The 25,074-nt window shown below is 42.8% G+C and overlaps 1 long non-coding RNA gene and 1 pseudogene across 3 annotated transcripts in view; one reads left to right on the top strand and one right to left on the bottom strand.

Annotated features, from left to right (window-relative positions):
• LOC122564145 (microtubule-associated protein RP/EB family member 1 pseudogene) overlaps window positions 1-15,508 on the bottom strand; it is a 70,455-nt pseudogene extending 54,947 nt beyond the window's left edge. The window contains exons 1-2 of one of the 2 annotated variants that reach the window (XR_015752389.1): window positions 14,043-15,508; window positions 11,893-13,620 (exon numbers count right to left, since the gene is read on the bottom strand). The product of XR_015752389.1 is annotated as a microtubule-associated protein RP/EB family member 1 pseudogene, transcript variant X1 (transcript). Of the gene's footprint in view, window positions 1-11,892; window positions 13,621-14,042 lie in introns of those variants that run through there. The other variant, XR_015752390.1, reaches the window with a different exon arrangement.
• LOC148141920 (uncharacterized) overlaps window positions 14,734-25,074 on the top strand; it is a 54,377-nt gene continuing 44,036 nt past the window's right edge. Inside the window, exon 1 of the long non-coding RNA XR_015752394.1 lies at window positions 14,734-14,958. This is a non-coding gene — a long non-coding RNA (uncharacterized LOC148141920). The remainder of the gene's footprint in view (window positions 14,959-25,074) is intronic.

The raw sequence follows: 25,074 nt of genomic DNA on the forward strand, positions 1-25,074 counted from the left end.
CCAGCAGGGTACTGCAGGGATCAGCATTGGATCAACTGCTTTTTGTCATTTATATAAATGATTTGGATATGAATAAAAGGGATACGGTTAGTAAATTTGCAGAGGACACCAAACTTAGAGGTGTGGTGGACAGCGAAGGTTACCTCAGAGCACAGCTGGATCTTGATCAGATGGGCCAATGGGTCGAGAAGTGGCAGATGGAGTTTCATTTAGATAAACATGAGGTGGATTTTGGAAAAGCAAATCAGGGCAGGACTTATACACTTAATGGTAAGGTCCCGGGGAGTGTTGCTGAAGAAAGAGTCCCTGAAGTGCAGGTTCATAGTTCCTTGAAAGTGGAATCTCAGGTAGACAGAATAGAGAAGAGAGCATTTGGCATACTTGCCTTTATTGGTCAGTGCACTGAGTGTAGGAACTGGGAGGTCATGTTGCAGTTGTACAGGACATCGGTTAAGCCACTTTTTAAAATACTGCATGCAATTCTGGTCTCCCTACACTAGGAAAGATGTTGTGAAACTACACTCCTTAAGGCTCTACCATTCACCATGAAACTCCTACCCTGACTTGACTTTCCAAAATACAAGACCTCACACTTGTCTACAATGGACTCCACTTGCTATTTCTCAGCCCATTTCCCCAGCTGATCAAGGTCCTGCTGCAATTTCTGATAACCTGCCTCTGTCCACAATACCACCTATTTTAGTGTCATCTGCAAACTTACTAATCATGCCTTGTACATTCTCATCCAAATCATTGATATAGATAACAAACAGTAACAGGCCTAGAACCAACCTCTGAGGCACTCCACTAGTCACAGGTCTCCAGTCCGACAAGCATCCTTCCACTATTACCCTGCTTCCCACCATCAAACCAATTGTGCATCCAATTTGCCAGCCTCCCCTGGATTCCATGCAATCTAACCTTCTAGAGCAGCCTAGAAATTTGGAATCTTATTCATGGCCTTACTGAAATCCATCTAGACAATGTCTACCGGTTATGTGGTTAAATTCCTGTGTGTCAATAAAGAGTTATAAACACAAACATTATAGGGCAAGCGAAACAAAGAACAGCCAGGGAATTCCTAGAAGCATGGCACTCATCCACAAACTCCATCAACAAACACATAGACCTGGACCCAATATACCGGCCACTACAGCGGACAGCTGAAACTGACAACCGGAAGCGGCAGGGACAGGCCACTATAAATGCCGGAGGAAACACCACAGAAGCGCTTCACAGGAGGCTCCCAAGCACTGAGGATGTCACCTAGACAGGGGACAAAACGTTTGCAACAAAAACTTCCAGCTCGGCGAACAGAATCACAACAACGAGCACCCGAGCTACAAATCTTCTCACAAACTTTGAACAAACATTTAAAATCAAAGAATGTTATAATCCTTAGTCCCACACCAATGAGTCAAAAACTGCATTTGTCAATCAAACTGTGAAATGAAAGGCTATTATAAATATTTACATACCTGGAGTTTTAAATATCTTGATAGATCTCTTTGGCAAATTGACATTCCCAGTGAGTTTTTAAACATATCTACTTATAACAATTCCAAAGGACACTCAACTTCTCCTATGTGGTGAAAATTTGGAGCCTTCTCAGAAATGGAGAGCTCTTTTTCTATTCAGTGAATTCTTGTAAATACTATGCAGAGTTGGCTAAACATGTGTAGTAGCTGAGAAATATGTGACTAACTCAGAGACCCTAAAGAGCTAGGTGTTTTCGAGATGGGACCAAACCATAAATGGGGTTTATTGGTTAGTTGCTCAGAAAGAAACTCTGGAAAACAACACCTGTCAGGACACTGACAAGAGGGACAGAAGGCTCATATAAGTGCCTTGTGCTGAAAGTAAGCACGCAGATGCAGCAGGCGGTGAAGAAAGTAAATGGTATGTTGGTTTTCGTAGCCAGAGCATTTGAGTACAGGAGCAGTCTTGTCTTGCTGCAATTGTAGAGGGGCTTGGTGAGACCACACATGGAGTATTAGTGCAGTTTTGGTCTCCTTATCTGAGGAGGGTGGTTCTGACTATGAAGGAAGTCCAATAAAGGGGTTTACCAAGCTACTTCCTGGGATAGAAGGACTGATATAAGCTGAGAGATTGGATTGGTTAGGACCATATTCACTTGAGTTTAGAAAAAGAACCGAGAATTTACAAAAATCAGAATTTACAAAATTCTGACAGGACTAGCCAGGATAAATGCAGGAAGGATATTCCCAATGACTGGGGAGTTCACAATCAGAGATCGCGGTCTAAGGATAGAGTGTAGGCCATTTAGGACTGAGGTGAGGAGAAATATCTTCACTCAGAGGGTGAGCTTGTAGAAAGCTTTGCTACAGAAAGTAGTTGAGGTAAAAATATTAAATGTTTTCAAGGCAAAGATATGGTTTGTAAGGCTAAAGGGACAGAGGTTATGTGGAGAAAGCAGGAGGAGGGTACTGAAATGGATGATCAGCCAGGATCATATCAAAACTATTTTCTATGTTTTTATGATAATTGTACTTGTGAAAGCTGATACTGGATAGGTCTCCTGACCCACTGTGCATGAAGAAAGAGCTGGTTACAGTGGAACTGTATAGCTGTGAAATAATACATGTCCATGGCGAGTGGCGTGGGCGTTTGTAGCCCTTATAGACAGACCTTTGTTATACTGGCCAAAGTGAAATTTGTCCTTTTATTTGGAGTATCATTTACCTGTCAACCTTGTTTAATTTTAGATTAGATTCCTTTCGGCCCAACAAGTCCACACTGACTCGCCAAAGAGTAACCCACCCAGACCATTCCCCTACCCTATATTTGCCCCTGACTAATGCACCTAACACTATGGACAGTTTAGCATGGCCAGTTCATCTGACCTTTGGATTGTGGGAGGAAACCAGATCACTCGGAGGAAACCCACACAGACACAGGGAGAATTTGTAAACTCCACACAAACAGTTGCCTGAGGCGGGAATCGAACCAGAGTCCCTGCCGATGTGCGGCAACAGTGCTAACCACTGAGCCACAGTGCTGCCCGTAATTTGTACTGATTGTCTTAAAGTAAAAATTACAAGAACTGAAACCCTGTTGTTATTTTGTTGTCTGGGAATCATTTGGTCAGTTTGTTTATTTGGATTATTCCCCAAGAGATTTTCAACAAAGAACATCTTGCAATTCTATAAGGTCACCAGCAGGTGGTAGGTTAACCCCTCCATACACCAATGGGTGCAGCCATTTGCTGGCACTTCACTAAAAGTGAGTCACGTTTACAAGAGATTCAGGAAGAGAAGAATGTTTACCAGTAATCTCCTTCAGAGGGAATTCAGGGGCTCCCTTTGGGTACAGGAGAAGCAGGTGTGAAATATGGGGCATGATTATTTACAGGGAGATGAGGAGGATATGGGGAACCAGCAAAGTTGGAGTTGTGGGTGATCTGACTGGAGATGTGGGTTGTAGCATGGGGGCTTGTGGGGTAAGGAGAGAGAGAGAGAGAAAGAGAGAGCGAGCGGGAGGGAGAGAGGGAGAGAGAGAGAGAGAGAGAGAGAGAGAGAGAGAGAGAGACCGATCAGCAGAGGGAAAGCTGGGGTTTTCTTGATCATCTGTGCACAGCATTCCTGCTCCTACTTCAAAAACAGAATAAGTTCAATGTGGGAGCTAATCGACAGCTCCTGGTTCGGTTTCATCACTGGGTTTGCCAAGCCTGGGTCACATGGTTAATGTGTGAAATCTAAATCGGACTCCTAAATCATTATACTGTGGTAGGCTGACTTAGATATGTGAAGAAAATGTCCTAGGAGACAGTGAGGTCTGCAGGTGCTGGAGATCAGAGTTGAGATGGTGTTGCTGGAAAAGCACAGCATCCCAGGAGCAGGAATTGAAGTTTTGGGTCAGAGTCCTTCATTAGGAAAATGTCCTGCCCCCACCCCTCAAATGGAACCTATACAACAACTTAACACCATTAAAGTGACAGCAAGTCTCAATATGTGAGTTGTTGTCTCCCACTCCACACTTTGGATAGCTTAGCTCCTCTTACCCTCTTCCCAACCATTGTTAACTGGAAAGGAGGTTCATATCAAGGCCATGGGGTGCTACAAAATAAAAAAAAACTGTTAGTAGTGGTAAAGTGTGCCTTAAATCCTGAGGAGATGGGTATGTAGACATTAGACATCACATGAAATAAAGCTCAGATAGCAACGTGAGGAAAATTCAGAAGACTGGTATCTATTTTTTATCAAAGGAAACTGAGTGTCTAACAAATAACTTATTTGCCTGTGCAACATATGTGGACATTGACTGTTTCTTATTAGGCAGCCCCCTCATGTTCTGGTTAAGTTTACTAACTTTAAAATTTATTAGGGGCAATTTTGATTTTGCCCGATTATGTAAAACAATCAATACTGTTCAAAGTTTGTGAGAAGATTTGTAGCTCGGGTGCTCGTGGCTGTGGTTCTGTTCGCCAAGCTGGAAGTTTTTGTTGCAAACGTTTCGTCCCCTGTCTAGGTGACATCCTCAGTGCTTGGGAGCCTCCTGTGAAGCGCTTCTGTGGTGTTTCCTCCGGCATTTATAGTGGCCTGTCCCTGCCGCTTCCGGTTGTCAGTTTCAGCTGTCCGCTGTAGTGGCCGGTATATTGGGTCCAGGTCGATGTGTTTGTTGATGGAGTTTGTGGATGAGTGTCATGCTTCTAGGAATTCCCTGGCTGTTCTTTGTTTCGCTTGCCCTATAATAGTAGTGTTGTCCCAGTCAAATGTCGTCTGCGTGTGTGGCTACTAGGGATAGCTGGTCGTGTCGTTTCGTGGCTAGTTGATGTTCGTGGATGCGGATCGTTAGCGGTCTCCCTGTTTGTCCTATGTAGTGTTTTTTGCAGTCCTTGCATGGGATTTTGTACACTACATTAGTTTTGCTCATGCTGGGCATCGGGTCCTTCGTTCTGGTGAGTTGTTGTCTGAGAGTGGCTGTTGGTTTGTGTGCTGTTATAAGTCCTAGTGGTCGCAGTAGTCTGGCTGTCATTTCAGAGATGTTCTTGATGTATGGTAGTGTGGCTAGTCCTTTGGGTTGCGGCATGTCCTCGTTCTGTTGTCTTTCCCTTAGCTTCCGTTGATGAAATTGCGAGGATATCCGTTTTTGGCGAAGACCTTGTATAGGTGTTCCTCTTCCTCTTTTTGCAGTTCTGGTGTGCTGCAGTGTGTTGTGGCCCTTTTGAATAGTGTCTATTCGTTTGTGTGTATTGGGGTGGTTGCTTTCATAGTTCAGGACTTGTTCTGTGTGTGGCTTTCCTGTGTACCTTAGTGGTGAATTCTCTGTTTGGTGTTCTCTGTACCCTCACGTCTAGGAATAGGAGTTGGTTGTCCTTTTCTTCCTCTCTCGTGAATCGGATTCCTGTGAGTGTGGAGTTGATGATCCGGTGTGTGTTCTCTATTTCTGTGTTTTTAATGATTACAAAGGTGTCATCAACGTATCTGACCCAGAGTTTGGGTTGAATTTGTGGTAAGACTGTTTGTTCTAACTTTTGCATTACTGCTTCTGCTATGAGTCCCGAGATCGGTGAGCACATGGGTGTTCCGTTGATTTGTTCGTATATCTGGTTGTTGAATGTGAAGTGTGTTGTGAGGCACAAGTCCAGTAGTTTAAGTATGCCGTCTTTGTTGATGGGTTCAACGTCCTGTTGTCTGTTATGTCTCTTCAGCAGGTTGGCTATTGTTTCTCTGGCTAGCGCTTTGTCAATTGAGGTGAACAGTGCCTTTACGTCGAATGAGACCATGGTTTCATCAATACTGGATCAGCCTAAACATAAATCTCTGGGACCTGATCAAATCTATCTCAGGACGTTGCGGGAAGTTAGGGAGGAAATTGTGGGGGCTCTAGCAGAAATATTTTTATCACCTAAAACCACCAATGTGGTGCCGAAGGACTGGACGGTGGCTAATGTTATGTCTTTATTTAAGAAAGGCTAAAGGAGAAGCTTAGGAACTACGGACCCGAGAGTCAGGCATTAGTAGTGGGTAAGGTGATTCGGAAAGATAATATTTACATGCATTTGGAGAGACAAGGAATGATTAGAGACAATCAGCATGGTTTTGCGAGAAGGAAACTGTGTTTCACAAACTTGACTGAGTTTTTTGAGGAAGTAACCAAGATGACTAAGGATCAAGGAGCCTGTACTGCTCTGTAATGTTCTAAAAAAAAAGATTGATGAGGGCAGAGAAGTAGATGTTGTTTACTTGGCCTTTAGAAAAGCCTTTGATAAGGCTCTATATGGTAGACGAATTAGTAGCACAGTGGCTCAGAGGTTAGCACTGCTGCCTCACAGCACCAGGGTCCCAGGTTTGATTCCAGCCTCGGGTGACTGTGTGGAGTTTGCACATTCTCCGTGTCTGTGTGGGTTTCCTCCGGCTGCTCCAGTTTCCTCCCACAGTCCAAAGATGTGCAGACCAGGTGAATTGGCTATGCTAAATTGCCCACAGTGTTAGGTGCATTAGTCAGAGGGAAATGGGTCTGGGTGGGTTACTCTTTGGAGGGTTGGTGTGGACTTGTAGGGCCGAAGGGCCTGTTTCCACACTGTGGGTAATCTAAAGTTAGATCACATGGGATTCAGAATGAGCTTGATAATTGGATACAAAAGTTGGCATTACAGTAGGAAACAGAAGGCGATGGTGGAAGGTTGTTTTTCCGATTAGGAGGCCTGTGACCAGTGGTGTTCCACAAGGATTGGTACAAGGTTTACTTTTTTGTTTGTCAGTAATATAAATGATTTGGAGGAGAATATAGGAGGCAAGGTTAGTGGAAGACACTGAAATTGGTGGTATGATGGTATAGTGGACAGTGAAGAAGGTCATCTAAGATTACATGGAGATCTTGATTAACTGGGTCAATGGCATGAGTGGCAGTCTGAGTTTAATTTGGATAAATACGAGGTATTGTATTTTGGTAAAACAAACAAGGTCAGGCCTTGGGAAGTATTGTAGAACAGAGAGCTAGGCGTTCAAGTACTTAATTCTTTGAAATTTACATCACAGGTAAGGTGGTTAAGAAAGCATTTAGCACGTTTGCGTTCATTGCTCAGACCTTTGAGTATAAGAATTGGGACGTCATGTTGAGGTTGTACAGGACATTGGTGAGGCATCTTCTGGAGTACTGTGTCCAGTTCAGGTCACTATGTTCTAGGATGGATATTATTAAACTGGAGAGGGCTCAATGAAGATTCACCAGGACATTGCCAGGAATGGAAGGTTTGAGTTATACAAACAGGCTGGATAAGCTGGGACCTCTCATTAGAGCACAGTAGATTGAGGGGTGACCTTGTATAAATGCATAAAATCATGAGGGGCATAGACAAGGTGAATAGCAAAGGTCTTTTCCCTAAGGTGGATGAGTTTAAAACTAGGCTTTTACAGGGGAGAGGAGAAAGATTTAAAGAGAACATGAAGTGCTAGTCTTTTATAGAGGGAGTGGTGGGTGTGGAATAAACTGCCAGGCAAAGTGGTGGAGGCAGGTACAGTTACCACGTTTAAAAGACATTTAGCTTAGTACACGAATAGGAAAGGTTTGTAGGCATATGGGCTGAATGCAGGCAGTAGGACTAGTTTAGTTGGGAACATGGTTGATGTGGGCTAGTTGTACCAAAGAGAATGGTTCCATGCTGTATGACTATATTCCCCTCACTACCTTATTAACATAAATATTAGGCAGCATACATATCAATTATTTTACACTAAGGACTAAAGTAAAAAAATTACTCCAGCAAAACAGGTGAGAAATGTGTCCTTCACATGAGATTAGGAATGCATTGGCTGGTAGCGAGAGGGAGGCAGATTCAATGGAGGTGTTCAATAGTGCATTGCAAGATTATTTAAATAGAAACAAGTATGCAATGTTGCAAGAATAAGGCAGGAGATCGGCACTAAGTCAATACTCTCACCAGGACAGAATTTGCTGAATGGTTTCCTTCTGCACTGGTCACAACTCTGTGCTTCCAATTCTGAGATTTCCAAGGAGCAGTCATGTAGGACTCAAAATGTAAACAGTTGTTTCACACTCCATCAAAGCTGACAGACCTGCTTCAGCATTCTCTGCTTTTATTTGTAAAATAATACTGTAATTATTCTCACCAAGTAAATTAAGGTTCAGCAAACATGCTCTCACTAGTACTGAGGCAGTATCACAAGATTAGTGCTGTAATCCAGTGGGCCTGGGGACATGGGAGGAAACTCCATCATAGCGGCTGGCGGAATTTATGTTCAAATTAGTAAAACTCTGGAACAAAAACATAGCCTCAGTGATGGAAATCATGATACTCACTGATTATTGTAACCAGGCATTTGGTTCATTTCAGAGAAGGAATCAATCGTCCATTTTACCTGGTTCTGAAAGGGTTGATACCTAAATGATTTCAATAAGAACCACCCATTATGACGATATAACAGGATCTTGGTTAGAATAAAACAGGAGTTTATAGGAGGTGGATTTAGGGCTAGAGTGTTTCAATAGTCTCAGTGGTAAAGTAGGTCATATTCATTTTAGAGGTTACAGTAATGCAGTTATAGAACCATAGAGTTATTCAGCAGAGAAACAGATCCTTTGGTCCATACCAATTGTGTTCCCAAACTAAATTGGTCCCACCTGGCTGCAATTGGCCCACATCCATCCAAACTCAAAAGAAATTGCCCCTCGTATCTTTAAATCTTTCTCCTCTCACTTTAAAAATAAGCCCCTTGTCTCGACAATCACCACTCCAAATAAACAGCACCTGCCATGCCCCTATCCATGCCCTTTATGATTTTATAGACCTCTATAAAAGGTCACCGCACAACCTTCTACACTTCAGAGAAAAAAGACCCAACCTATCCAGCCTCTCCTTAAAGGGAAGGAAGCATATATCAGGTATAGACAGGATAGATCAAGTGAACCCTTACAAGAATAGGGATACACGTAAAAGAGAAATCAAGAGGGCCAAAAGGGGACATGAGATAGCTTTGGCAATTAGAGTTAAGGAGAATCCAAAGGGTTTTTATAAATACATTAAGGACAAAAGGGTAACTAGGGAGCGAATAGGGCTCCTCAAAGAACAGCATGGCGGGCTTTGTGTGGAGCTGCAGAAAATGGAGGAGATACTAAATGAGTAGTTTCCATCAGTATTTATTGTGGAAAAGGACATGGAAGGTATAGAATGTCGGGAAATAGATGGTGACATCTTGAAAAATGTCCATATTTCAGAGGAGAAAGTGCTGGATGTCTTGAAACGCATAAAAGTGGATAAATCCCCAGGACTTGATCAGGTGTAGACTAGACATCTGTGGGAAGTGACTGCTGGGCCTCTTGCTAAAGATATTTGTATCATCGATAATCACAGGTGAGGTGCTGGAAGACTGGAGGTTGGATAACGTGGCACCACTGTTTAAGAAAGATGGTAAGGACAAGCCAAGGAACTGTAGACCAGTGAGCCTGACATTGATGGTGGGTAAGTTGTTGGAGGGAATCTTGAGGGATAGGATATACATGTATTTGGAAAGGCAAGGACTGATTAGGAATAGTCAACATGGCTTTGTGCATGGGAAATCATGTCTCACAAACTGGATTGAAGAAGTTACAAAGAGGATTGATAAGGGCAGAGCTGTAGATATGGACTTCAGTAAGGCGTTTGACAAGGTTCTCCATGGCAGACTGGTGAGCAAGGTTAGATGTCATGGAATACATGGAAAACTTGCCATTTGGATACAGAACTGGCTCAAAGGTAAAAGACAGCGGGTGGTGGTTGAGGGTTGTTTTTCAAAGTGGAGGCCTGTGACCAGTGGAGTGCCACAAGGATCCTCTACTTGTCATCATTTATATAAATGTTTGGGATGTGAGCATAAGAGGTATAGTTAGTAAGTTTGCTGATACCACCAAAATTGGAGGTGTAATGGACAGCGAAGAAGGTTACCTCAGATTACACAGGTTCTTGATCAGATGGGTCAATGGGCTGAGAGGTGGCAGATGGTGTTTAATTTAGATAAATGCGAGGTGCTGCATTTTGGGAAAGCAAATCTTAGCAGGAGTTATACACTTAATGGTAAGGTCCTAGGGAGTGTTTCTGAACAAAGACCTTGGAGCGCAGGTTCATAGCTCCTTGAAAGTGAACAGATAGATAGAATAGTGAAAGCGGCATTTAGTACGCTTTCCTTTATTGGTCAGAGTACTGAGTACAGGAGTTGGGAGGTCATGATGCAGCTGTACAGGACATTGGTTAGGCCACTGTTGGAATATTGCGTGCAATTCTGGTCTCCTTCCTATCGGAAAGATGTTGTGAAAATTGAAAAGGCTCAGAAAAGATTTACAAGGATGTTGCCAGGGTTGGAGGATTTGAGCTAAAGAGAGGTTGAATAGGCTGGGGATGCTTTCCCTGGAGCATCGGAGACTAAGAGGTGACCTTATTGAGGTTTGTAAAATCATGAAGGGAATGGATAGGATAAGTAGACAAGGTCTTTTCCCTGGGGTAGGAGAGTCCAAAACTAGAGGGCATAGGTTTAGGGTCAGATGGAAAGATATAAGAGACCTAAGGGGCAACATTTTCACGCAGAGGATGGTACATGTATGGAATGAGCTGCCAGAGGAAGTGGGGGAGGCTGGTACAATTGCAACATTTCAAAGGCATCTAGATGGGTATATGAATAGGAAGGGTTTAGAGGGATATGGGCCACGTGCTGGCAGGCGGGACTAGAATGGGTTGGGGTATCTGGACGGCATGAACGAGTTGGACCGAAGGATCTGTTTCTGTGCTGTACATCTCTATGACTCTATCACTCAAATCCTCCATTACTGGCAATCTCAAATTTGTTGCAATGCAATTCAGAATGTTGATTACTCAGCAAGGGTTGGGTCAGAAAGGTGAATATCCTACTCCACACTTGGCTAATTCACATTGAAAGGGACCCACATACATGTGGCAACACTTAGAATGGTGTCAAAAAAAAAAACCAGGAGAAACCTGGGGAAAGAAAAACATCATGATCCAAAAAAGGATCAGACATTGATGACCGCTGACAACAGTGAACCCCGTAAAACTCGTGGCAACACTACACAAGAATATTTCAAAGCATGACACAGAAAGCATTCTAGACCAGACAGGAAAAGCACTGGACCAGGGCAATCAGCAGCTCCAAAGCAAAGGTGCAGGTTGCAAGGTTGTGGTCTGTGGGAGTGGCTCCCAATCTGAGTTAAGTTGCTGACTCGACCAGACATCAAGGATTGTGAGTCACAGCAAAAAATCCTTGTTACAAAAAAGGTGAAACCTTTAACAGTGCAGTGATTCAGGCTGAAAGAGTAATAAGCTAAAACAACATCGCAATTCTGATCAAGTGTGACCACCACAGTACATGTTCCAGCCATGCCTATGGTGACCACCACAGGGAAGACTTGTATATTCCAGAAACAAAAAGCAGGAGAAATCATAAACCAAGGATAAGGATTTGTCAACTTCAAGAATTATGCAAATTTAATCTATCACAGAAATATGCTTTTGGATGCAGGGAGAATGCCATGGGAGTCATTGAGAGACTCAAGCATGTGAAAATGGCCATCACTCCAGTGTCGGGCAGGACAATCATCCAGTAGAGCAGCAAGGAACACCATAACTGCAGAATAAAAAAAACTTCACAGAAATAAAAACTCAATTAGGAAGTCACAGCATTAGAAATGCTATTTCCACAAAGATTTAGAGTTTTTAAAAAATTCATTCATAGGACATTACTGGCTAAGTGAACACTTTTTGCCCATCCCAATTTCCCAGAGGGCAGTTAAGAATCAACCATTGCACTGGGACTGCAGTCACATGGCCAAACCAGGTAAGGACATTAGTGAACCAGTTAGGTTTTTTCCAAGAAGCCACAGGGATTTTATGGTCTTCATTGGAGACTTAATTCCAGATTGCCATTGAAACTAAAATCCACTATCTGCTGTGGCAGGATTTGAGTCCACGTCCCCAGAACATGACTTGGGGTTTTGGACTTACAGTCCAGTGATAATATCATTAGGCCACTGCCTAGTAAGTTGTGCCAAATAGAACATAGAACTGGACTTCCTGGAAAAATAATGAGGTATAGAATAGTTTCTAAATAGGTTAGTAAAGCAGAAGTACCAGAATAGGGAATGGTGCTCTAGTTTAACCATGAAAGTGGATACCTTAATCCATAACAAATCACTCTGGGCTTGAAGAAACCAAAACATGAAAGTTTTTTTTTAAAAAAAAAGTTACATATACAGTAACTTTTCCTAAAGTATGAATATTGTTTTGATATTGGTGAATGCTGTCATAGCCCTCAGTAATGGGATGAGAGTTCTCTTTAGTTACTGTGTTGAGCAATTTGAACTGAGGACAGGAGTGTCCCACATTGTAGAACAAAATGGTCCTAACTTTACAATCTCACTATTCTAATTTCTGATAGCTGGAGGGAAAATATAGTTAGCTCAGACAGATTCAAGTTGAAAAGCATTTATTTCGATATGTTACAGCAGGGTGTTCACCAGACAAAGAAAGAACATTTTCTTCTAAAAGACACCACCTTTGGAAGGGCTACCTTTCAAATGAGAACTTACATTGGAGGCAGTCTGCCCTCAGAGGTAGATGGAGTAAAACCCAACGACATTCTTTGAAGAAGAGTATGGAGATATTTCTTCTGTGCTTTGGCAAAGATATACTTATTAACGGATACCACTACAATAGATTATCTGTCACATTGCTCAGTGGAGCTTCCTATTTGTAGTTTTGATACTGCATTCCTACATTGAAAAAGTGACTAAGCTTCAAAATTATTTCATTAACTGTAAAGTACATTGGGATGTTCTGAAGTTGTGAAAGGCTTTTCTTTTTAAATGCAAGGTTTTAAAAAAAAAAAGTTTTATTTATCCAGCACGTACTTCATTCATAATACTGACGTTCTGTTGCCCCTGTCTGTCTTCTCCTCAGATCCTTTGTTATAAAATTTAATTCTGTGCAAACCATGTGTAGTACTCAGTGTCGGGTCAATAACAGAACAATCTTTGTTCTTATAGCAGGATACGCTGAACATTTAATCTCCATTTGCCACTTTGCTTTTTATCAGTACAACAAAGAAAATTCAAAAAAAGTGTGCAACAGGACCATCAGTCCCTACTTTGGGAATTATTCCTTCACAAGATACCAACTAGAACAGTGCAATACTCCCTCAGTAGTACAGTGAAAGGTCAGCCTGGATTACGTGCATAGATATTTGAATGGAGCTTGAAACATTCTGACCTGGAATTCAGAGGACTGAATGAACTACAGCTAACATCAACAAAACACAAACTCATTCAATGACTCATGGCCAAAGGCATTGCAGATGAAAATGTTATCTTCCTTATCTAGCCACTTTCAACCAAGCTGTGGAGATATCAGTGGCATTAACCTGTCTGCAGATATATAAACTTGGTTTTTCAGTAAGGAGAGGGATTACCCCAATTACCCCATGGGCTAAAGCCACCAAACGAGAACCACATGCTTTAGTCCAACTGGCTTGACTGCCTTATAGGTCAGTGCAAAAGTCAACGATTAACACTGTCTCTCTGTCAATGTGGCTGGGTCAAAGCTGGAACTCCCAATCAAACAGCACTTTGAGTCTACCTCCACCACTTCCAGGGAAACTAGAACAGACAAATGAATAAATGTCAGGGAAGGAATACAGACACACAAAAAAAGTCAGCTTTGTTAGACAGAAATGGAAATGATGGTAATCAATTGAAGCCTGCTTATTGAGAAAGAAGGTACACTTTAAATTTAGCTTACACAAGCATTTCTGCACACACCGCTTCCGTTTAAAAACTTTGCAGCAAATGTAGGGTATCTATTCTCTATCGCCTTTGTTGAACAGGAGTGGAAATCATGGCAAAGCAATGGAAGCCTGTTTATTGCGAAAGGAGGTACACTTTAATTTAGCCTATACTAGTATTTTTGCGCGCGCACACACACCTTTCTTTTCTGTTTAAAAGAAAACTTTACAGCAAGTGAGGGGTCGCCACTCTCTAACCACGTATTTGCAGTAAGTTGTGGAGGGGAATGGGCTCACCCTGTTAATATTCCTCTGGCTCCTCAGGCTGCTCAATGGCGGCCTCCCGGGGGTTGACACCGTCCTCGATGGAGTAGAGCACCTTCTCCAGCTGCTGGACCAGCCCGTTATCTTCCTGCTGGTTCTCCTGGCAGATCATCTCGATGCTTCTCAGCTTTCCGTAGTAAAAGTCCCGTTCTTTCTCCAGCTCCAGCAGGTCGCTCTTCAAGGCCCTCACTTGCTCGGCCAGCTCGGCCACATGAGCGTCGCCATTGCCCGCCATGTTGTTGTTGTTGTCCGCGGCGCCGGCGGCCGTTACGGCGCTCTTGGCGGGAGATTGCACCGACGCCGCCGTCACGCCGCCGCCCGACTTCGGGGCGGCCTTGGAGCGAAGCAGCGAGGTCCCCGACGATGACGACCGCACGGCTTTGTCCTTCTTGTCCGGGCCCGAGGCGGCGCTCAGAGTGCTCAGCGTCTTCTTGGGCTTGTTGAAGTGTAGGCCCGAGGCGCCGGGAGACGAGCCCGCCTCCTGGCCCTGGCGGGCGGCCACCGGCTCGTACGGCCGACCGTCGTAGTTGGCGTCGAAGAAGCGGCGGAACCACTGTAGGAACTCGAAGTTGTCCTGGAACTTGCCCTTCATCAGCTTGTCCACCGCGATGACCTTGTCCACCTGCATCTTCTTGAAGGCCGCCTGCAGCAGTTTGAAGTTCTGGATGTACTCGTGCTCGAGCCTGGCCAGAAACTTGACTTTCTTCAGAGTGATGGAGCCGGGGAACAGCATGTCCATGAACTGGCAGTAGGCCACGCCCGAACACAGCTGCTCGATTTTGGTGTAGTTGAACTTGAGAGAGTTGTTGACCCAGGCCAACATGTCGTGGCGGCTCAGGTTGTCGCTGGTCGAAGATGTAAAGTAAACGTTGACTGCCATTCGATTTCGGTTTGCTTTCCCGCACTTTTTTTATTTTCCCTTTCCCCTCCCCCTCTTTTTGCTGTTTATTTTAAAGTATATGTCTCTGGTCCAGGTTAAACTGCAACTCACTCCTTACAGTGACCTAATGGGTTAGGTCACAATAAGTGTGGTTAAATATGTTGCAGAGCACTGTAGAGCTTATAAATAGGTGTTTTTTTTTATATCCCTAAAAAAAACCAGCCAATTTCAGCCAGTGGAAATATCCGTGTGCATAATTGTCTTGAACAAGGTCAGCCAATCCCAGTGGTGTCTCATGTCAGCTACACTTGTGATGTTCAGGAGCCACAGCTAGAGATGCTAGGAGCAATTATCAAAACGTTGATTAATACCAAGGTTTTTATTTTGTTTTAATCATTCACAGGATGTAAGAGTTGCTGGCCAATTTATAGCCCATAGAGAAAGTGAGGACTGCAGATGCTGGAGATCAAAGCTGAAAATTAGATTAGATTAGATTAGATTACCTACAGTGTGGAAACAGGCCCTTCGGCCCAACAAGTCCACACCGACCCGCCGAAGCGCAACCCACCCATACCCCTACACTTAGCCCTTCACCTAACACTACAGGCAATTTAGCATGGCCAATTCACCTGACCTGCACATCTTTGGACTGTGGGAGGAAACCGGAGCACCCGGAGGAAACCCACGCAGGCACGGGGAGAATGTGCAAACTCCACACAGTCAGTCGCCTGAGGCAGGATTTGAACCCAGGACTCTGGTGCTGTGAGGCTTTGTCCAGTTGAAGAGTCAATCACATTGCTTTGGAGTCACATGTAAATGAGACCAGGTAAGGACACCAAATCACTTTCATGTTTGTCTCAGATTTCCAGCATCTGCTGTATTTTGCTTTTACTTAAAGAGGATATACAGGTAACTCTCATAGCCATGATGACAGCTCCTTCCACATGACCCTGGTTTTCATGTTGAAAAGGCTTTGTCCCAGCTATTGTGACAATTGTACCAGCCCCTCTTGAGATCTGACAGCAGAACTTCGGAAACAGACTCCAAACCATCGGAAAACCCATGAGTTTTCCCATGTTTTATAGCTGTCATTTCATGTCCTCATTTCATACGTTGACCTGGACTCAAGAATCTCAGCAGTGACAATGTTTTTTTCAAAATCAAGCTACAGATGTTCCAGGACCCCTAGTGTGTAGCTTTTGCATTATTACTGTGCCTGACGTCTAAAGCTGAGGTTACCCAAAACTGTTGATCTGGGAGCATAGTGGGATGAAGGTGAGGCCTTTACTGAGGACTGATTATTCATCCTCAATGAGGGGGAGGTCTGTGGGGATGGTGAAAACACAGCAGAGCTGGGAACTAGGACCTGGTGTGGAGTTGGAGTTGGGAGTGGGGGCGGAGATTGTCTCTGGAGTGGGTGTGGTCATAGTAACGTGGATGACATCACCAACGTAAGTGTCACACACCATGGGGGTCAGATGGGCAGAAGCGGTGAATTCGGTGGCATCTGCGGGGGCAGAAGTGACGTTCCATGTGACGTTTACGATGTCTTCGGCAGTGTTCCGGTCGGTGGGAGTGGAAGTGGTTGAAGCAGCGGTGACTATGGGGTGGAAGTGACGTGCTGGGTAGTATTTGCAGTGGTTTCGGCAGCAGTGGTTCTAGCGGCGGTCACTGAGGCTGTTTTGCTGGCAATTGCAGAGGCATTATAGTTGGTGCTGGCTTTGATCTGTGGAGCACCAGGGGTGGAAGTGACATCATTGTTTGCTGGGATGGTGGTGGCTGTAATGGACACGTGGTTAATGGCATCTGAGCAGTTCTGGAGGCCGGGAGAAGGTTCTGGAATGATCAAGGAATCCCAAGTTTGGGGGTAAGTACATGAAAGTTTGGTGTAATTATGTTCCTTGATGTCCGACATGCTGGAGAAAAAGCATTTGTTGAGTGTGTGGATGCTTCTCAAGATGAAGAATAACAGAGGCTCTTTGTAGGTCTGGGACAGTGTGGCCCTGAGCTGGGGCAGGGCTGACTGCAGGGAGAGTAGGTGGTGGTGTATGGCTGCAAGTGTGGAGCAGAGGATCCAGAGAGTGATCTGTTTCTGGAGGCTTTGGATTTGCCATTGTAGTGGTTATCCTGGTCAGGTCCAAATTATGATGGTCTGAATGTAGTCTGGAGTCCAAACAGGATAAGTCGGTTGTGTAGGCAGGTGCTGAGGAAGGAGATGTGGCTGTAGTAGCAGAGCTGCTTCAGGACGTGGCTGAAGAGCTTCAGGGCAGAGGAGATGAACTGGGGGTGCAGTGAGAGAGAGAGACTCACTGAATCCTTATAGAGGGAGGAGGAGAACTTTTTCAAGGTGTGCATCCTTGGAAGAGGCTTCGCAGTAAGGTTATAATCAACTGGGAAAAAGTGGGGACTGCTGATGTTGGAGATCAAAGTCAAAAAGTGTGGTGCTGGGAAAGCACAGCCGGTCAGGCAGCACCAGAGGAGCAGGAGAGTTGATGTGTCGAGCATTAGCTCTTCATCAAGAAAATTTCTCCAGCCAGGTTTAAAGTTCACCTCGTTGCGATTTCTGATTCCCACCATTGTGTGGCTAAAGGTTTTGACCAGATATCAGGCTCTACCAAAGAGGTGGGAATATTAGGAGGAGGAGTCATCCTGGACCTACATCTAGCCCTTGTTAAGAAAACAACGTTGCTACTGACCCTGAAAAGGATTGTATCAAAAAATTTCAATCAAGGATAGTGAGGGATGAGGAAATTACAGAAACGGAACAAATTTCCAGTTGAATGTTAGAAATAGCACAAGATTTAAGCATTACACTTGTTCTCATGTCTGTGGCTGTGCAGCGGTTTCCAATGGCAGACAGAACAGTGACAGGTGTGCCAGTGTGAATTAGCAAGCTGACTTCACAAAACTGGCCTGGAAGCTCAGTCTATTTGTAGCCTGATTCTAAGTAAGCACAATATTTTAAACAAAAATATTCAGATCCTACAAATACCCTTACAATAAAATAGAGGGGACTGATTAAGGCTGTGCTCATTGCATAATAACTGGATATAATAACTGATTAGTTAACTTTCTCATTGGGAAGTCCTGTCTACCCTGAGAGTCCAAATGAACTGGGTGATAATAGATGATATGTTCTGGCTGCTGACCGATCATTTCCCCTAAGATTCATTGGAGGTTGACTTTGTTGAATTTTAATATTCTGAATTAATATTTCGCAATTACAGAATTTTTCTCAAGCTTTTTCAGTATTTTTGCAAACTCCAATTTCTGATGCAACAGTGAACGTTTGATGTTATAAAATACCTTGGTTTCCACCTTTCACCCAGGCAATTGAAGAATGGAGAAGCAAGTCTAAGGAGAAGCAGAAACTCTGGTTGTTTTCTGACAGAATCTGCCAGTCTGCAACCCTCCTTAACAAGAGAACTGTATCCACAAAGCCCAAGAGATGATTGGAGATCTGTGCATAAGAGATGGTGATTTAAGTATTTTTCAGGATATAGAAACAGGAGTAGACCATTCAACCTATTGGCCTAGCTCCATCTTTTAGTTAGTTCTTAGCAGACGTATAAGTTCACACCCACGTGCCTGCCTTTATCCCACATCCAAGCTCCAATTAATCGAAAATCCATTGTCTTTTGGGGAGACAATTTCAGCTTTCTATTCACCTTTTAAATGAAAAAATACTTCCTAATTATCCCCCACCAGTGGAAATAGTTTATCTGCATTTCCCCTGTATTCTCCCCTAAATTCTGTTAGCATTTTCAACACTCCATTCAATCACCAATCAATTTTACATATTCGAAGGGAATAGAAGCAACCTTTATGCAATTTGTCTTTCTAATTTAATCTAGTAGCGCCAGCTACAAACTTGTCCTCTGGCCAAATGAGGATGTATTTTTCATGTGCTTAAATTAATGCATATTACAGCTTTTTTTTGCAATTTAATAATCCTGTGATGGGATTTAGGCATCATTAGCAAGGTCAGCATTTGTTGCCTGTCCCTATTCTCACTTGAACTGAGAAGTTTGCTAGGCTAATTCAGAGGCTACACACGGCTCTGACTCTAAAACACATAAGAATGTCAGGTTTTCGTCCCCTGAACAGCATTAATGAACCAGGAGGGTCTCTATAACAATCAATGATAATTTTATAGTGAGCATTACTGAGACCGGCTTTCAATCATAGATTTTATTGGATAATGAGGGGTGACCTGATAGAGGTTTATAAAATCATGAGGGGCATGGATAGGATAAATAGACAAAGCCTTTTCCATGGGGTGGGGGAGTCCAGAACTAGAGGGCATAGGTTTAGGGTGAGAGAGGAAAGATATAAAAGGGACCTAAGGGGCAACTTTTTCACATAGAGGATGGTACGTGTATGGAATGAGTTGCCAGAGGAAGTGGTGGAGGCTGGTGCAATTGCTGCATTTAAAAGGCATCTGGCTGGGTATATGAACAGGAAGGGTTTGGTGCAATATGGGCCAGGTGCTGGAAAATGGGACTAGATTAGGTTAGGATATCTGGCCGGCATGGATGAGTTGGACCGAAGGGTCTGTTTCTGTGCTGTATGTTTCTATGACTCTATAACACATCACCAGATGCCTTGGCAGGATGTCCCCACAACATTAGCCTCAAGATTTCTAGTCCAAGTATGATACCATCCTCCTCACGTTGCTTAGATGCTGCTTAACCTGCCTTGGCAACCTTTCCACCCTTATTCTTATTTATTTCCAGAACCTGGAAAGACGACTCATAACATTTTATTTTGATAGAATCTTCCCACACAGTAAAGGTCTCTTGATCAGTGAAAAAGGGTCTTTGGTAACCAAACAGTCAGCAACACACCCTTCACATGAGAAGCAATTCCCACTATCACAAGCAAAAACAAAAATCACTTTTACAACCAAATCAGAGGAGTAGCCTTTCACTCATTCCTAATGTGAGGAATGAGTGAAAGGCTACTCCTAGTTCCTCTACTAACTAAATGGCAGGGAGATTCCTGTACTTTAATTACAGTGAAAGATGATACTCCTACCACACTGAGGCATGGGTGATGGTTTCAGTGTTGCATTGCCTATGTCTTTGGATAGACACTTACATGTGAATTAAATACAAATTTAGCAAGTTTTGTCAATTGGCAAATAGCATTGTTCCTAAGGCAGGGCTGACCAAATCATGACAGATTTTCCACCAGCTCAGTTGAGCAGGTTAAAATCCTGATATTTAGCACCAGTATGAAAAACTTGAGTAGTTTTAACTGTCCAACCTTCCAATTTATGCTGGATGGCCAAAGTTAATAATGTCTCCAAGAATAAGTTAATTAGGTGGTTGATGGAAAGAGAAATAAAGGGAGAACTAAATAAAACATTTGCAAATTAGTGTCATGTGAACACTAGAAATGACAAACCGTAGTTTATATGTGAATGTTGTTTTAGTTCAACCAGGTTGCATTCAAGCAAGTGAGTTTAATCAATGAATGATGTCTCGATCTCAGTTGAGACTGACAGGTTTTGAAGAGAAATTCAACTATTCATTCATTGAAAAAAGGACGCATGACAAAATTTCACCTTTTAAAATTGACTGAAACAAATACAAAAAGAACACTAAAAACTATATAATTTGTCAAACAAGACATAAAGTTTCAAACAGAATTTGCCTCTACCTTTAGAGAGAATTGAAAATTCCAACGGGAAAACATAGGTCACATAACCACTTTCATTTTCCCTAAAGTTAAAGATACAGTCACAAACAACTGTCTTATAAACCAAGAGACATTGTCCTGAATCATAATCTTCTAGTTGTAAAACTATAATGAATGGCAATAGCCAGTACAGAGAATTATTCGGCATTCAATTATCCAAATATCGGATTATCCGGCAAGATTGCAAGGGCCCGATGCTTGGCTAAACAATGTTATCCGACATTCGATTATCCAGAATTCAACTAAGCGAACAAGATACTCCCCGCCTGTTGCCTTTGGATAATTGAGGCTCCTCTGTATATCAAAGGACAATAATTTAAGAAAATAGCAAGGAGAATTCCGAGATCTAAGTTCTTAGAGCATGCTTTGGTCCTCCAATACTTGTGATGTGAGGAACCAGCAGTGTGGGTAGTGTTTGCGTGTGAATATGTAGTGTTTCTGTGTGAGTGTGTGGTGTTTAGTGTGAATGTGTTTGTGATTTTCTTTCTGTGTGTATGTTTGTGGTTCTGTGTGTGTTTGCGAGTGTATGTGTATATGTTGTCTGATTCTTTGTGCACTTGTATGTGTGCTTGTGTATAAGGATGTGTGTTTGTATGTATGGGTGTGGTGTTTTAGTATGAGTGAGGATGGGAGTGTTTGTCGTGTTGTGTGCATGTGTGTTTATGTGAGTGAGTGGTGCTTCTGCGTGAACATTTGTGTGTGGGTGAATGAGTGTATATGTGTGATTCTGTGTGTGTGAGTGAGTTTTTTTTTGTGTGTGTAAGTGAAGGTGTGTGTTTATGTGAGTTTGTATATTTTTGTGAATGTGGTATTTCTGTATATGTGTGTGTGAATGGTTTGTTATGTTTGTGCATATGTGAGTGCGTTTGTGTGTGTGGGGTTTTTAATGTGGTCTATGGTGTTTTGAATGCGTGTGGTTTTTCTGTGTCTACTGTACATAAATTGAAAGGTGTGGCAAATGAGTTATTGACATAGCAGAGGAGTTAGCTACTTCCTGGGAAAACACATTTTGTACGGCTGGTTAGATGCCCATTCACTAATGGAAAGCTATAGCTCAGCACAGCTGCTGAGTGATAAACAACACTCTTTACATACACATGATCTGATCACTATGGAAAGCTCATTAAATCAATCTGCCATGGTACACAGATGCAGGTTCGAGTAGAAAATGCATTCCTGATCCACACAACACAAGTTGTGCTGTCACTCCACTTTAAGTTAATTCTTTGCTTTCCTAAGTATGAATCAAGGTCAGTCTTGGTGCTGCTGGTACACCCCTGAGTGAGCGGGTACAGCATTTTGTTATTCCTTGAGGTACAGAATAAAAGGCAGAATGGTGGGGATGTGGCTAGGTATGCTGCACTTAAAATTGTTCCACCACCCCAACTAGCCCTAAGTACATATTGTTATTCTCTTGTGGCATGTGGGCATCGCTGATTCGACCAGTATTTATTGTCCATCCCTGATTGCCCTTGAAAAGGTGTTAGTGACCTGCCTCTTTGAATTATTGCAGTATTTGTGGCATAAGGACACCTACACAGGTGCTAGGGAGGGAGTTCCAGGATTTTGATCTAGCGATATAGTTCCAAGTCAGGGTGGTGACTGGTTTGGAGGGGAATTTATAAATGATTGTGCTCCCAAGCATCTGCTGCCCTTGTCTTAGGTGGGTTTGAAAAATGCTGTTGAAGGAGCTTTGGTGAATTGCTGTAGCGCATTGTACAGATGGTACGCACTGCTGCTACTGTGCATTGGTGGTGGTTGAGGTGCCAATCATGTAGGTTGCTTTCTCTTGGATTGTGCCAAGAGTCTTGAGTGGAGTCCTTCTGGAGTTGCACTCATCCAGACAAGTGAAGAGTATTCCATCACAACACCTTGTGCCTTGGAAGTGGTGAACAGGCATGAGATGAATTCCCAGTATATGACCTGTCCTCGTGGCCACAGTATGTGGCTAGTCCAATTCAATTTCTGGCCAATGATAATGAACAGAACGTCACCAGTAGGGGATGTAGCAATATTGAAGCCATTCATTGTCAGTACAAAGTTGGTACTCTCTCCTCGGAAATTGCAGAAATTTTCACCTCTCTCAATAATTGCTGTAAAATGTAAGCAAATTAACTTTCAGCACTCCAAATCATAGTTGATGTTAATTCCGAAAAGGAATAAAATAATTGTCTGTTTTAGGGAGGTCACAGGAGAGATTGGGGACTTTGAGTGTGATTAGAGGGAAATGTTGTGTGGATGTAGGTCGGGCTACTTTCTTCAAAGAACGCAGTCTGGTACCTTTAGGTCTGGGTGGAATAAAAAAAATTAATAACGCTTTTCTAATAATCTAATCGATATCTCAGATTATTTTTACAGTTAGTGAAGTGTTGTCCTGCAGACATTTTGGAAGTCCATCAGCTAATTTTCGCTTAGCAAGCTCCCTCACACAGCAATTTAGTAATGACTAGATAAATCTATTTTTGACACTGTCGGTTGATGGATAAGCATTTTCTAGGGAAACTTCCTGACTACTTGAAACAGTTTGTTTGAATTGACTCGTCAGTGCAGGCAATACTTAGTTTAACAGTTCATCCAGAAGATTGCGCCTCCATCAGTGCAGCAGTGCCCTCCTCTGGAATGTTAGCCTAGCATTTGTACTCACATCTCCGGAATGGGACTTGAACCCTAGCCCGGAACTAGCAGCAGAGACTGCCACATATTGTGCTGTCAGATAGTATTGTCCAACTCCACATCCAGAATAGAGCTTTTGCAGATGTTAGAGTAAGTCCAGTTACATGGCCTTCCCCTTCCCTATAAGGAGGCATTAAGCATGGTAGCTTACCATGCAAGATCATTGAGACCAAGTCGAAGAATCTTGACACTGCATCTAATATGGGCTTGTCTTTACATAATTCTTTGAACAACAATGTAACATTTGCAATTCTCCAGTGAACTGGAATCCTCCTCAAGATTAAGGAAGACTGAAAAATTATGGTCATTAACTCCACAATTTCCACTCTCACTTCCCCTAATGACTTTTGGTGCAGTTTATCTGGTTGAAACAAACTTTAAACGTAATACTCCATTTAAATTTCCAAATCTTCTAATTTCTGAATTACCTTTTTTTTTACCCATGGCTTGTGTAACATCATCTTCCTTGCTAAAGACAGGTGTTAATTTCACACCTCAGCAATGTTCTTTGCCTCCATGTGCAAATTCCCTTTTTGCTCCTGGATCAACCCTACTCCCTCCTACTACTTATATGTTTTTTTCCATACTCTCACTTTGCTTCTCCACCTTCCCTCTGAACAATCTGTATTCAATTTGGTTTCCAATTGTGTTGTATACCTGTCACTTGTTATAAGCTCTCTTTATTTATTTATTTATTTATTTTTGTCATGATTTCTACCATTTTTAAAGCATCCAGAATGCTCTGGATTTGTTTGTCCTACTTTCCCTTTTGAGAGAATATACTTGACTGTACCTGAATCATCTCTGCTTTAAAGGTAGCCCATTGATCAGCTAATATTTTTCCTGCCACCTTTTGACTCCAGATTATTTGGCCCAGATGTATTCTTACCCCTTTGAAGTTGTCTTTGCCCATTGCTCTTTCTTTAGATTGTTCCTTGTTGTTTTCCACAGTCACCCTAAACCTTATGATATAATGCTCACTGTCCTGATATTTGATCCACTTCAGCCAACTCATTCAAGAACCAGGTCTTTGCGATATTTCCTAGTCATTGGACTTGAAACATACTACTGAAGAAAATTCTCTTGGACACACTTTAGAAATATTTGCTAACCTCTGCCCTTTACAACTATTTCTGTCTTTATCTAGATAATTAAAATGGTCCAATATCATAGTTCCATATGGTAACCTGCAACTGTAACTCACTAATCTTATTTACCACACTTCATAGATTTATATACATGCCCATTAAACTTTGATTTAGACTATTCTTTTCTTAGCCTGCTATTCCTTATTTCAGTGCTCCCTGTCTTTCCCAGTATTTTGTGCAGCATGGTATTCCTCTCTCATATTTTCTCCTGGCTCCCACACACCTGTGGAGTTAGTTTAATCACTGCCCCCACTAACTGTACCAGCAAAACAAGAAGCAAGAAACTCCAGATCTTTTCCAGTGCAATACATTGGCTTGCACAGGTCCCATTCCCCCCCAGAGTGAATCCCAGATCCCCAGGATTTGAAAACTCTCCCCTCTGAATCACCTTGCCACTCAAGCATTATCCATTATAAAATGATACTTCTGTATTCACATATGTGAGAAACTGGGGGTATAATCCAGTGATTATACTAAACTTGAGGTCCTACTCACTAATTTTCTACGTAGTTCCCTAAATTCTATCTGTGATTGGTACTGAGGTGGACCACAACTGCTGGCTGTTCATCCTCTCCCTTGTAGCTGTTGAATGACACCCTTG

The sequence above is a fragment of the Chiloscyllium plagiosum genome, unplaced genomic scaffold (assembly GCF_037043375.1).
Source record: "Chiloscyllium plagiosum isolate Xiang-an unplaced genomic scaffold, Cpla_swu_hap1 HiC_scaffold_31, whole genome shotgun sequence".
NCBI classification, from domain to species: Eukaryota; Metazoa; Chordata; class Chondrichthyes; order Orectolobiformes; family Hemiscylliidae; genus Chiloscyllium; species Chiloscyllium plagiosum.